We start from the raw sequence: 12,636 nt of genomic DNA, 5'->3' as shown, positions 1-12,636 counted from the left end.
CATGGGATACAAAGGTTTTATAAATGTTGTCTTTTGTAAACGCAGTGGCAAACACTGTGAGACCTTTTGTAAATATGTTTCCTACCTCTGTGTTTGAACAGAGATATTGAACTTCTAACATTTATTATTATAAAATAAAGGAGAGTTTTTTAAACATTGATGATCACCTTTTCTTTTTGCCTTGGGAATCAAGTTTGAAACCACATGTTGTGTGGACATTGAACTACCTATCTTTCCTTGAGAGAGAATGGAAAATATACGAACTGTGAAGAGGAGTTAATACTATGTGTGTGGTTTTCTGTGTATATAAATAACTCTGCATCTTATTCTCAGAACATTTAAATTAGATTTTTGACCAAAATTAGATACATAATGCTGGACCCCTAATTGGTAAAAAATTGCCTAGAACAAATTTTAAAATTCCTTCTTGAGGGCCGAGAATTATTTGAGAAGACTAGCTGCTCACTTGAGAGGAGAAAATAAGCAATTTTGTTGTATTTTTGAGAGAGATCTTTGAATTCCCTAGCTTGGATTGAAAGGTATGTGGATGGTCTGTTTCCTGGAAGCCTCTGTCCCTGGATCTTAGTTCTGCTCATGGAAGCCATAGAGAATGTCTGGTATGTTTTTTCCTTTTTTTTTTTTTTTTCATAATTTGACTTATTTTTCTGTTATGAGTTAAAAACCACACAAGAAATCTGCAAAAATACAAATGTGTATAGCTTAATAAATTGTTACAAACTAAATGCTCACATATCACCACTTATATAAAAACTAGAACATGACTAACATATAGAATCCCACAGCTTGTTCACATATATAAACAGCACACACACATACGGCATACATACACACAGCAAATATATGCATATATATACACATATATATATACATACATAGGAACGGAGCTTGAATCTACTTAGTTACTCCTTGCTGGTTACGCTAAAGCACACACATTTCAAATAAAACTAAAGAGCATCTGAGGCAACACAGATGCATATATAGGATTTGTGTAAATGTAGCATCAATGCCACATATTCATCATAATTTTACATGGGATATTAACTATGCATTGCCACAGAGGTAGAGCCCTTTGAACATATCATGTAATGTCATTGTGTGTGTGTGTATACACACACACAAACACGTATGTATCATACATATATATGTGCACAAACACATGTTTTCAGTTTTTTTGGTCATTGTATAGCTTTATTTTACTTTGCCTTTGAACTTATACAATTGAAATCATACACTGTATTTTCTTCTATATCTCATTTCTTTCCCTTAACATCATGTTTGTGAGATTCATCTGACTCCTTGCTTGTAACTATAATTAATTTTCATTACTCTGTAGTATTCTTCGGATGGATATTATACGATTTATGTATTCAATCCTCTATTGGAAGATATATGGATTGCTTTTACTGTTTAGTTATTATAAATGGTTCTACTATGAGCATGATTTTATACATGTACATATATTTCTGTTGGAGATTTTCTAGGAGTAAATTGCTAGGTCAGAAAATGTGCAAATGTTCTGCTATAGCAACATTGCCAAATAGTGCATGAGAGTTGCCCTGGTTGCACAAATTCACCAGAAAGTATTTTTATTCTGCTTAATTTTAGTCATCAGTTTACTATGGAGTAGAATATAATTATACTTTTTTCTTTATACTAACTTTATTATTAACGAGTTTTATGGCACTCCAAATATTACTCATTTATATATATTTATTTAAGAAAATAATTTTCAATATTCTTGTCCATGTTCTGGTTGTCTTCTCTGTACTGATTTGTAGAAACCCTTTATGTATTCTAGATATGACCCACTATGTTGTTTTTATGCGGTGAAAATATATTTCCCACTCCACGGCTCAACTTTTTATTCACTTAGTGTACATTTTGTTGCAAATTATTCTTTAATTTCTCTGCCATCAAATTTAACCATCTCTCTTTGTTTATTTCTTTTTATGTCCTGTTTATTATACAAAATAATTATGTATATTCTTTGTTTTCTTCAAAAAGCTATGTTATGTGATTATTTGTGAACCTCTCACATCTAATCCAAAAATCTACCTGAAATGTATGTTTTGCTGTATGAGTAGAGGTATATTTTCATTATACTCCAAATTGACCAAACAAAATTTAATGTAAATACCCTAACTTTCCTCATTGTAGTACAATACTAGTTTTGTTATAAAATAAATACCCATGGATGCTAGGCTCTGTTTCTCAATGTCAAATCTAGATGTTTCCATTTAACTCTCTGTCTATATCATAAAGTAACTACCTTACATAAAGTAACTGTATGATACCAGGTCTGACAATTACATTCACAAACTTGTTGCAATGACGTTGCTAACCATTTTTGATATCAGAGAGATTATTCATTACAAATTTGTACCAACTGGACAGTTAACCAATTTTAGTATTTAAAAGTGCTGAAAAGGCTGCATGAAAAAGTTAGATGACCTGAACTTTTCACCAACAATTCATGGCTCTTGTATCACGACAATGCACCTGCTCACACAGCACTGTCTGTGAGGGAGTTTTGAGCCAGTAAACAAATCACTGTATTGGAACACACTCCCTACTCACCTGATCTGGCCCCCAATGACTTCTTTCTTTATCCAAAGATAAAGAAAATATTGAAAAAAAGCACTTTGATGACATTCAGGACATCAAGAGTAATACGACGACAGCTCTGATGGCCATTCCAGAAAGAGTTACAAAATTTTTTTGAAGGGTGGACTAGGTGCTGGCATCCCAACGGGAGTACTTCAAAGATGACCGTAGTGATATTCAACAATGAAGTATGTAGTACTTTTTATAGAATGAGTTCGCAAACTTAATTGTCCAACCTTGTATACCTTAGTGTCTAGTAGAGCAGACCTTTTACCTTTACCTTCATTGAGTTTTTTAAAATTTTTTGAAATATAATTGACAGAACATAAAATTCACTGTTTTATTATTTGTATCAGGTGTACAAAACAACATAGTGATTAGACATTTACACACTTCACAAAGTGACAAATCCAACAAGGCTACTACCCATCTGACACCGTACACAGCTATTATAATACCATTGACTATATTCCCTATGCTGTACTTTACATCCCGTGACCATATACATATACATATATACATACACATACGTATACATACACAAACACATACACACATATATGTATATGAATATATATATATAATATATATGTGTATAATATATACACATATATATTATATATATATGGTAGTTGACATTCAGTATTATTTTATATTAGTTTCAGTTGTACAGCGTAGTGGTTAGGCATTTAACTTATGAAGTGATTCCCGATAAGTCTGGAACTCGTCTGAGACTATTCAAAGTTTCTACAATATTATTGACTATATTCCCCATACTGTATTTCACATCCCCTTGACTTTTTTTTAACTACAAATTTGTACTTCCTAAACCTTTCACCTTTCCAACTCATCTCCCCAAATCCCTCCCCTCTAGCAACCATCAGTTTGTTTTCTGTATCTATGAGTCTATTCCTGTTTTGTTTGTTTGTTTAGTCTGTTCTTTAGATTCCACATATAAGTGACATCATATGGTACTTGTCTTTCTCAGTGTGAACTTATTTCACTTAACATAATAACTTCTAGGTCCTTCCATGTTGTTAAAACTGGTAAGATTTCTTTTTTTTTTTTTAATTGCTGAAAATACTCTATTGTATATATATACCACAATTTCTTTATCTAATCATTTACTGATGGGCATTTCCCTTGTTTCCATAACTTGGCTATTGTAAATAGCTCTGCAGTATAATTCACTGTTTTAAATTGTACAATTTAGTGGTTTGTAGTATGTTCACAACATTGTGCAAACATCACCACTAATTCCAGAACATCTCTAATACATCAAATTGTTATTAGCCATCAAACCGATTTCTCCCTTAGCCTCTTCCCCTGACAACCTCTAATCTGTCTCTATGGATTTGCCTATTCTGGACATTTCATACAAATGTAATCATACAATTTGTGGACATTTGTGTCTAACTTATTTCACTTAGAATATTTTCAAGGTCCATCCATGTTGTAGCACATAGCAGTCAGTATTCCTTTTTATGGCTGAATGATACTACATTGAATATATAAAACACATTTTGTTTACCTATTTATTAGCAGAAGAATTTTCATTGTATTCACTTTTGGCTATTATGAATAATGCAGTTGAACATTTGTGTACAATATTTTTTTGTGTGTGAAATATGTTTTCAGCCCTCTGGATATATATTTAGGAGCAGAGCTTCTAAGCCATATGGTAATTCTATATTTCACTGTTTGAGAAAATGCCAAACTATATTTCACAGTGAGCACAGCATTTTACATTCCTACCAGCAATGCATGAGAGTTGCATTTTCTCCATCCTCACTTATTTTCTTTTATTTTTTCTTTTCTCTCTTCTCTTTTTTTTCTTTTCTTTTCTTTTCTTTTCTTTTCTCTCCTCTCCTCTCCTCTCTCTCCTCTCCTCTCCTGTCCTCTCCTCTCCTCTCCTCTCCTCTCCTCTCCTCTCCTCTCCTCTCCTCTCCTCTCCTCTCCTCTCTCCTCCCCTCCCATCCCCTTCCCTTCCTTTTCTTTTAAACTATAGCCATTATAGCCAGTGAATGTGATCTCATTGTGCTTTTTACAGGTTTTGAATTTTTCAATTACACTTGACATACAATATGATATTAGTTGCAAGTATAGGACATAGTGATTAGACATTTATATAACTTACAAAGTGATCACCCCAATAAGACTAGTACTCGGATGACACATAGTTATTACAATATTATTGGACTATATTCCCTATGCTGTAATTCACATCCCCATAACCATTTTTATAACTGCCAATATGTATTTCTTAATCCCTTCTCCTTTTTCACCTAGCTCCCCAATCCCCTTCCCATCTGGTGACCATCAGTTTGTCCTCTGTATCTATGAGTTTGTTTCTCTTTGTGATTTTGATTTGCATTTCCCTAGTGATGAATGATGTTGAACATTTTTTCATGTGGTTATTGTTCATCAGTACATCTTATTTGGAGAAATGTCTGTTCAAATCATGTGTCCACTTTATAATTGGGTTGTCTTTTGTATTTCTGAGTTTTCACTACTCTTTATATTCTGGATATTAATTCCTTATCAGATATGATTTCCAAATATTTTCTCCCATTCCATGGATTGCCTTTTTATTCTGTTGTTTCATTTATCTCAATCATGTGGTAGAAATAAATACAGAGATAAAAGTGAATGCATGAGTGAATAAAACCATTTTATTTAAATGGAATGGCACCTGACAAATGCATACCTCAGATCCTTTAGAGGAAGGTTAGAGCACTGGAACTGAAATGTCAGTTTGTGATCTGCCTCTACTGCTTTTAAGTCTTGTTAATTTAGAATATTTATCTAATTTTCAGTTTCCTCTTCTATCAAAAGGAGCTCTTAATACCTAGTTCTTATAGGGTTACTATAAGAATTAAAAAGTTATTCCTATGAAGATACCTAGGACGTGCTTGTGTCAGAGTGCGGGCTCATAAGCTTAGATAAACTAAGCCTGAGATGCAGCCTGACCTTCCAAAGAGCCCATTTCTCTGGTATTGTAAATAATGATCTATTCCTCCACACCATCTGTGTAGTCAGCTGCTCACAGACTGTATTCTCTTCCCTTTCCAAAGTCATGACCTTTAACTGGAAGAAGGAATTAAAACATCACACATGCTACCCCACACCCCAAGTTATGCTGCTTTGTACCTAAGACTTATGTCACTAAATACATATTCTAGGATTTTTCTTACTGGATAAATTGCCCTCACAAATACTAAGAGTAAACTTGACAAGTTCTCTTCAGGTCTCAATCATGTCCATCCGAGTTTTTTATTTGAGAAGACAAAATACCAGCTAATTGGTTATGTAAATCTGTATAACGCAGTCACTCTACTGCTTACATTAATAGTCACAATGATAGGTATCACCCTATTTTCTAATGTCTATGTGTTCAACATAATATATATGATTGGTCAGTATCTTGAGGAGGCCATTCAATTTAAGTATATTACTTGGACTATTTTTTTTTTTTTTTTTAAGCCCCAGGTATTCTCCTGCACAAATACTGATTTCTACCATTCTCAATTTGAATTTTAACTCAGTTGGGGTGATTAATGCAACATTTCAAGTTATTGTACCTCCAAACAATTAATGATTTGTGATGAATTGTAAAGGATATTCATGCAATTATCTACATGTGTTCTTATTGGAAGAATATTTTTCTACTTTTTTTTGGAGGGGAAATAGAGTTATTTTTGTAAGTAGAAAGCCAACAGCCAAATTGGAGGCAAAAGATTCAAATAAAACAAATATGTTCTGTAGACTTTGTAGATTTGGATATATTTTTATCATTTTTAATAATTACTTAATGCTCTGCAAGACCAAGTTTGAAGAATTGATCATGAGTTGACACATTTTCCATAGTATCACCTCAGTTTAGTTTAAATACCTCTAATTCATTAAACATAGGTTATGTATTTCAATGCACAGAACCATTGCTATAACTGTAATCATTTCACCAATGATGTAAACAGGAACTTCCTGAATTTTACTTGGAAGAAAAGTGCTACTCTGAGACATTTTGTGTGGGGAATATATATGTGTGTGTGTGTGTGTGTGTGTGTGTGTGTGTACACACACACACACATATGTATATGTATTACTGCATCCTCCTCTTGGTATCCACAATGCAGATTGGCAAATGAAGAACTATTAGGTGATCCATGACAGGGAGATATTTAATCTGGCTTAAGATGCCTTGAGATGCATCAAACTTATTTAAACCATGGAAAGATTTTATTTCACATAAATCACACAATCCCATTAATTAAAGTTGCTCACTTTGAAACTATAATATTAAATGTAGTTTGATGTAAGAAAAATTGACTACAACATATTTCAATATGCCTTCCATTTTGCTCCTATCTTATCTCATGTTGCAATAATACCTATACCTTCACTCATGTATTCATCAATAAACTATGAATCAGAAACTTTATTAGGTGCCAAGGGAAACATATGACTAATACACAATTGCTGCTTTCAAAAGCTTAATGTTAACCAGTGAAAACTGAAGTAAACAAATAATTGCCAGGGATGGGAACTGCTAATAATAAGAATTTGTACATAGAACCCTGAACTAATTAAACAAAGTTATTACATGAACATGTTCTGAGATGCTAGTGCAATAGGTACAAATTCTCCAAGTTGTCAAAATCAATACCTTTTTGGGGGCTCACATGGCTCTTTTTTGCCTACTCTTTCAGCTGGGAGGGACCAATGAGAGAAGCGTCTTAATTTCCACCCCTGACCATGGGCAATCCTGAACACTAAGCAACTGGGAGGAAGAAGCAGAGGGATTTTCCATGGATATATTTCACATGGCTCCTTCAGACTTGTTGTAAAGGTCAGTTTGTTTCCCGCTAGAAAGTCAGTTGGATTGCTTTTGTCTATTGTATTTACTACTGCAAACCTGTGCCCAAGATCTAAAATTTAGCACATGGAAGGTACTAAATAAATAGTTTCAGAATCAATCACTTTGAGCATGTTCAGTTTTTGGTACTCGTGGTTCCAGTGATTGTCTAACCGAGCCCTCTACACTTCAGGCTCTTCATTCCCCTAAGTTCCAACATTAATCCGAGCACCATGGAATAAAAGTAACTTCTCCAAACAAGGCCCCTAGAGTTCATGACTATGAAAATCATATCACTTTCATTCTAACCTAGAAGAATGGGTGGAGTCAGTTGGAAATGTCTCCTGACAAGAGGCTTCATTTCCATCACACCATAAAAACTAAGTTCCTAAATTTAATAATCTTGCAAATAAACTGATTCTTGGTTATTCATATTCTACCAAAGCACTAAGCCTAAAATACCATTTCTCTAGGATCTTTATCTTTGATTCTGCCACGTTTAGCTAAAGGGATCATATCCCCATCTTCCCAGTTTGTTTCTTTGTTACCAACTACTCTAGTAATCTATTCTGATTGCTCTCCCTACCTTTCATTTAATTCCATTTAGTGAAAAAAGATGTCATCATAAATTCCCTACAAAATTTAATTCTATGCCAAGTTTTGCTAGTGATTCCACATTCTAAGGCAGGATAGGTAGCATAGGAAATTGACAGCCCCCTCCAGGGTATAGCATGAGGTGCCTCAATGGTAACACAAATAACAAGTGACTGTATCCAGCAGCTGAAGCTGGAAAAAAGCAAGAACCAGTTTCATCCAGGTAGGCTGATCCTTATGATAGTGACTTGACCTTTAGCTAATCATAATGTTATTATAATCTCATTTACATTGAAGTTATGACAACTCCCATCATGCATCTGACATCATAACAATTCTGGAGGAACCAAATAAGGAAGAAAAAGTGGGAAATGGAGGGTCCCACCCAGGGGGAGGAGATGAATAAATCACATCAATGGGACTTCATCAATTCCCTCCCTGGGAGGGGTAAAAATCCCCATCTGGACTTCCTGGGCACAACTCATCTCTGAGTTACCCCGCACTTCCTTCTCAAGTGTGTACTTTCTCTTCAGTAAACTCCCTGTGCTTTCCTACATCTGTCTCACCCTTGAATCTTTCTTAGCAGAGACAAGAATCTGGTCACCACTGTTCCGGGTGGAGTCCTTTCTTGGCTATTCTCATGAGACTCCAGCGACACTTACACTAGTTTTTCAGTTGGCTGATCTGCTCCTGCACGTCTAACACTGCACCCTAAGACCTACCTACTCAAGCCTCACATTTGGATTTCCACTGTTGGCCAAGTCTCCTTTTTCAGTTGCTTGGAACTGTGCTATATGACAAATAATATGGAAGAACCGGTTGGTGTGTCCATTTGTTTAACATATTTAACTGAGAATACATTTTGGGGACAGATATCCAATTTTAACCCCTCTTTGGTATAGTTTCTTGAAAATTGAATGCTTTTTATTTTTACAGAATAAAGTACAAAGGCAGATGCTTGGAGAAACTAGATACATGGAAAAAAAAATCACTGAAATTCTTGCTGTTCACAGCTAGTCCTGTAGACAGTGTTATACAAAATGATTCATAAATATCCAAATGAGATACAAACAATTTTCAGTTAGTTGGTGTTCAGGGTGACTCAGATAGCAGGTGATGAAGCATGGAAATTGCTTCAAAGAACTTTACATTTGCAACACTAACCTACTGTTTTCTTGAGTGATTTCTGAGGAGATAATTTTTTAGTTCCTGTTTTCAATAAGGGGATAGTATGATAAACAAAAGCAGTTCTATTTGTTTGTTTGTTTTTTCCTTTTTCACGATAGATTAAAAAATAATGTAGAAAGATTTCAGACCAATCTTGAGACAGGGAAAAGTACCTTTTGCTTTCTTCGTCTCTTTTGCTTTGCCATGTCTATGTCTGGGAATTAGGTTGTTTTAGATAATAAAAATTTTAAAGGAAGCAAATGTGATCCTGTTTCTCAGGCTTCAAATGGCTATCATTAAGTTGTTTTAGAGGCTGGCTTCCAGAACTAGATTTTATGATAATTACATCCAAACAATGAAGGTTTCATCAAAGAATGGGGTACATTTTTGTTTGTCATTTTATACTTATGTAAAGCTCACTACGGCCCAGGCCCTGCTCTATTATACATACTAATTCATTTGCAACTCACAACAGCATTACGAGGTACATATTATGATTACCATCCTCATTTTACAGAAAGGAAACTAAAACATCGAGTTGTAGAACCATTTGCTCCTGGTCACTAGTAATTGACAGAGCCAAGACTTGAACCCTAGCAATCTATCTCCACAATCTCTGCCCTTCACCATTATACGATACTGTCTTCTCACATGACCTAATGAAAAAGTAACATATGAAATATTGCACTATGTGCCAAATATGGGAAAAAGTCACAAAGAAGAAAGCTTTAGAAATATGATCACAATAAAGCTTGCATAGGCATCTCCTTGTTTGATAACAACTGCTCCTCTTATCAATGATCAATATGTTGAATCACATTGTGAGTTAAATTGGTTACCCAACCGGAGAACAGGGTTTCCCTACAAAGTCTCTATCTCTCTCAACGAGCTGGCAAAAATTATGTAGTGATTACAACTTTCATTCTGATGTCAGTCAAACTTGGCTTCAGACCTTAACTTTCTTTGACTATCCTTTGGCAAATTACTGAATCCCTTACACATTTAATACTCACAACGGCCTCACTACTTGCAAAAGGTACTATCTCTATCTCCATTTACAAATGACAAGGTTGATTCACAGAAAGTTTTAGTAACTTGCATAAGGTCACACAGGAATGGTGGCAGTGCCAGGTTTCCTATCTAGGCAGTTTGGCTCCAGAACGCAGGCTCGTTGAGTTACCCTGAGGATTAAATAAGGACACCTCCTTTGACATCCCCCAGTCAATTCTACTTTATTTTGTTTCCAAAACCTCTGCACCTGTCTTTCTGACCAGGAGGAACTCTTATCCTTTATTTGGTTATAAAGAGATTTGATAGAAATGTGTCCTTCCACTATGATCTAAGCTGATGAAAAAGATATTTTTCATTTGACTCACCCAACAACTAAGTGTAGTGCCTGACACATAGTGGGTCATCTAGCATGTTGAATCAAAGAATAAAAGAATAAATAAAATGAATTTAAAAAAAAAGAATACGAAGTTCCTAATCTGATGTACTTGACAATTAATAAGTGTTCAATAAATGGTAATTACTAACATGAGCTGCAGCATGTTAGTAGCAGCAAACTTAATTCACCATATAGCTTTTTTGCAGTATTAAAAGTCTGCAACTACAGGGATACCAAAAACTTTGGAATTGTAAATACGTGCTTGAAAATATCATTTGCATGCAGTCCTAATGCAGGCCTAGAACACTATCTATATATCAGAAATCAATAAAAAGTATTTCCTTAGAGCTGATTTCCATAATAAGCTAGCTAAAAGCCATCTAGAATAAATAACTAGTTTTGATTAAAACACTTTCAATGTCCAAAGAAAAGTGAATTTGTAAATTATGCTTAACATGGAAAATAAATCAATTATTAAAAATTATATTATAGAAGTAATTAACCAAAATAAAGGAGTCTTAACCCAAAATGTAGAAATTTTGTAAGCACCAATGTTTATCATGAGTATACTTTTATTCAGCAATTCTTTTAACTGGAAATAGCTACGCCTTTGATGCAGTGTGGAAATAAAACAGCTTTGTGTCCTGTACTATGCTAATTACAAACTTATTCTTCAGGATGAATTCAGTAATTCTGATTACTTCTGTTGATAAGCTGTTTCCTGTAACTAAAACGAAGACTTTGGTCCCACCTGGAGAGATGAGTAGACCAAAAAAGATTTCCTTTCTCTTTCTTCCACCAAAATGACTCACAAAATAAAATCAGAATGGGACAACATCACTCTATTCAATTTCTGTATATTCAGTCACCATTACCACCTAAATTGTATTGGCTGGATCTAGCTTCCTGGACACTCTCTGTATAAAAGGCTATACAGTCATGGAGATTGCACACCGACAGTAAGATGAAAGAACACACCCCAGCAAAAATGGATATCCTTCAGCTCGCATTCATCCCTCTAATTTTCCCGTCATGCCTGAGGAAATGAATGTTTTCTTCAGCTGTGTTGCCATGATTTTTATGTATTTACATATCACTATTCCTTTAAGAAGATTTTAGCTGTTTCATTCTCTGGTACAAACTTTCTGAAGATTCTAAATGTAAGAGCAGATTGTCCCTTAATATTCATGATCCTTACCACAGTCTATACAACCTTATATGGTTCAGCCCTTTGCCTACCTTTCGGGGGTAAATATTTTCTCCATCTTTGTACTGTAACCCCATCACACTTTCTCAAGTCCTAAAAATTCACTATGCTCCATCCCCTGAATAACGCCTCTGCATATGGTGTGACAAAATGCTAGATCAGTTCTCTAGGTTTTGTTCCTCTGAACTGCATTCAGGAAAAAAAAAAAAAATGTGTGGGGGCAGAGCCCCAGAAAGTAGTTTCCAGGCTCTCGGCCTCACATAGACAGGTGCTGGCTCAGGTAGTAAATGGCCATCAACTGTGATTGCATGGCCATCAGCTGTGGCTAGTTGGCCGTCAGCTGTAACCAGTGAGCCATTGGCCACTAATATAACTGCTGTGGCTATGCTAGCAGAGAGAGAAGAGAGGAGAGTGGGGGCTAGTAAGAAGATGGCGGCTGGGCTGGCAAGTGTGCATGGCGGTTTGCGGACAGTGTGGATCCAGCCTCCAGTGAGAGTATAGTGCCGCCAGAGAGAATATAGTGGTATGACTCCCCCATCTATGGCTCCGTGGGTGTTCCTTTTTGGCCTCACCATATCCTGCGTTCTTGTATGGGGAGCGGGAGCAGAGATCCCGCATGACAAATGGCGCAGCGAGCAGGGTCCCCCGCATGACAAATGGCGCAGCGAGCAGGGTCCCCCGCATGACAAATGTATAGAGGAAAACTTCTTTATCCATGTGGGTCATGTGTAAGCTCAAAACATCCCCCACCACTTAGTCATAAAAATACAATAACTACATTTGGTAACTATAAACAGAAAA

General features: G+C 35.4%; 1 protein-coding gene across 44 annotated transcripts in view; it reads right to left on the bottom strand.

Annotated features, from left to right (window-relative positions):
• PTPRD (protein tyrosine phosphatase receptor type D) overlaps positions 1-12,636 on the bottom strand; it is a 2,063,955-nt gene that overhangs the window by 1,274,166 nt on the left and 777,153 nt on the right. The window lies entirely within an intron of this gene.

Source organism: Rhinolophus sinicus, linkage group LG04, assembly GCF_036562045.2.
Source record: "Rhinolophus sinicus isolate RSC01 linkage group LG04, ASM3656204v1, whole genome shotgun sequence".
Taxonomy (NCBI): domain Eukaryota; kingdom Metazoa; phylum Chordata; class Mammalia; order Chiroptera; family Rhinolophidae; genus Rhinolophus; species Rhinolophus sinicus.
Note: the sequence above shows the minus strand (reverse complement) of the source record. Positions and strands in the feature narration are given on the sequence as shown.